This window comes from Orbicella franksi, chromosome 15 (assembly GCF_964199315.1).
Source record: "Orbicella franksi chromosome 15, jaOrbFran1.1, whole genome shotgun sequence".
Lineage (NCBI taxonomy): Eukaryota > Metazoa > Cnidaria > Anthozoa > Scleractinia > Merulinidae > Orbicella > Orbicella franksi.
The window spans coordinates 4,006,769-4,009,647 of record NC_138159.1 but is presented as its reverse complement, the minus strand read 5'-3'; the positions used below and the strand labels follow the sequence as shown (position 1 = coordinate 4,009,647).

The following is a 2,879-nucleotide window of genomic DNA, read 5'->3' as shown; positions in this document are numbered from 1 at the left end:
ATTTGAGAACACTCGAGAAACGTAGAAAAAAACTCGCCTTCGGCTCGTGTTTTCTACGTTTTCCTCGTGTTCTCAAATGTCCGTCATGTTTTATCACAGTTAAATACACCGCTTTGGGCTTGTTAAATAATGCTGAGTACTAATTAAGCTGAGTTTTTAACCTGTATTTTATATATAATAATATACACATAACCTTAAAGTGAGGAGTGCAAGACCTTACAAAATATCTGTCATGATTTGTTTTTGTTTGGTCTTAAAGTTAAGCCGGCTAACATCTCATAACAGATAATAAAATAAAATTCATTCAAAAATGCTAGAACTACCTGTTTGTTCATACCAGCCAATAGGAAAAAACTACGAAGGGGGAAGTAAATGCCTCATTGCTAAACATATCGGCGATTCCTTTAAAGCTTAGACAAAAAAGCAGGTGAAACTAAAAACCTTAAAGGCAACCAACTTTAATGGAAACTTCATGAATTGCCTTCTTTTTACCTCGAATAATCTAACATAAAGGGTGTACATCTTTGAGTTGTAGATACAATTAAATAATAGAGACACAGTTTGGTTTACTTAATACGATCAAAATGTCACATAGCCATTATAATAGGACAGCGTTTATCTTTACAAGATTAGTGTATTTTTTTTATGCCTCTCCTTCTTGTTGTTTTTCTTCTTCTTCTTCTTCTTCCTCTTCTTCTTCTTCTTCTTCTTCTTCATCTTCTTCTGCTAGTTTTCTTCAATTTGCTTGCATAACATCTGTCTTAATACATTGAAAGCTACTTTTCGAAGCTTGGGAAGACGCCAAAAATACAGAAATGGATTGACTGCTGAGTTGACGAATATTACAGTGGTAGCAAAGTTCCATTCTGGTTGCCATACATATCTCGTTTCCGAGATTCCATTGAGAGTTAATAAACTGTACGCTGGACTATAACATATAATTAAAGCGACGTAGAATACAAAAGTGCTCATGACACTTCTTCTTAATTCTACCACATGGGCACCGTCTCCTTCATCGTTGTTGTTTTGCACTGAACGTTGTTGAGCCTGCATCTCTGACTGATGACGGCGGACAATTTGAGAAATTCTGATATAACAACATGTGGAAATTATCAGACAAATGACGATCACTGCGGCTACCAAGAGGTGATAGACGCGTTTATTCCATAGGTCGAAACCCGATAAGACGAAGCTGATCAACCAAATCATTCCCAAAATGTATTTTACACGGGATTTTGTCGCTAAAGTAGGATATCGGAGGTGAAAGTGAACTGCCAAAAGTCGATCAACGCTAATAGCTGTTATTGTGAGGAGGGAAACTGTACATACAGAGAACCCTACCATTATCGCCAGTTTAGAGATAAAACTGTAGTTTGTCAGTCGGATCAGCAATATATATCGGTTGACCAATAACACCAACCAGGAGGTCCGAAACAGCGAGACTGCTGAGCAAAATCATGGACGTTGAGCGAATGGATGGCGTTCTTTTGATGGCGGCCAATACCACAGCGTTACCCAGAATGGAAATGAGCATCAGTGGAACATTGAGAAGGCAGATTATCTTGAAAATAGTATTGGAGCTTGCTTGGTCTTCGTTGTCTGAGTGGTGGTCTGCTGATCCATTGTTGTCTTTCCCGGTGTCATTCATCCTCGCTGGCTACGTTCGATATTATCAACTGAAAAATGTCATATACCTTTTTCCATAAATGATAACAGCAAAGAGACTAATTCTTTGTTTCTGGTTGCTTCAGCGAAAAGCAAGGTAACTGAACGCTAAGACCCAGCAGTGTAGATCCTTCTACAGCCGTTATTTTTTTCCGCTTACTAAATTGCTTTTCACGCAGATGGTTTCAGTTCAGATGTATTCATCGGGAACTAACCGTTGTTTATACAAAATAAAACGACAATTTAAGTTGTTATTTATACAGAAGATCCCCGCTACCTCGAACTCGGTTGACTTGACCTTAACTGCTGACTTGAAAAAAAAAGCCGATTTTCCTAAGATTTGATCCCATTTTATTTTTCAGTAATTAACCATCACTTGATTAAAGTCGCTTAGCCTCGAACTTCACACTGCGACTTAAGAAAAGCATACATTAATTTCCTTCGGCTGAAATTTAACCTTGCTCTTTCGAACAGTGGGAAAATAGAACGGAAATTATCATCAAGGGAGAATTTCCGAAATGTGAACCATTCAATTGGAACAGAACTTACCGGAAATATATTTTGCAAAAATAAGTTGGTTATACCTCGCGAAGTAGTCCTCTTTATCATAATTCAGGCTAATCTTCCATTCAACAGTCCCACCCGCCGCTGGAAATTTCCGGCAAATCAAACCGGAACTTTTGGTTGAACGGAAAGCGAACGTTATTCCTCATTTCACCCTAGTCTTAAATCGCATTTTGCATCCAATTCAACTCGGCAACTCCACATGGCGCTTTATGAAGTACAAGAAAAGTTCTCCAAAAGATTATTTTTTCAGGTGGTACTCCAAGAAATGTATGGAGAGCAGTTATGACGATTTGGATATCGACTCATGAAACGGTTTTAAATCAGGAGTTGGTGACAAAAACTTTAAAGAACTTTGAGGGAAATTTATTCGTCTTAACCTTTGTGTACATGAACAATCATTAAAACGGCGTCGTGGTGAAAACTATCAAAAGACACTTTTCGACTTCTTAATGGAAAATATTAAACTCCGTCGATCAATAATGATTGGAATATTTGTTTTTAGTTTAGATTTTATATATTTTTTTTTTTTTGTCAGGGAGAGCGAGGGTGTCAGTCATATGTAAATGGAATTAAATAACTGTGAAGGAAAAACAACGAAAAATAAAATAATTAAATTACAAGAAAGCCAGGTTTTCATCCTCTTAGCG

General features: G+C 37.3%; 1 pseudogene; it reads right to left on the bottom strand.

Annotated features, from left to right (window-relative positions):
* Positions 1-251: 251 nt before the first annotated feature.
* Positions 252-2,667, bottom strand: LOC145470150 (histamine H2 receptor-like; annotated as a pseudogene).
* Between the last annotated feature and the right edge of the window lie 212 nt (positions 2,668-2,879).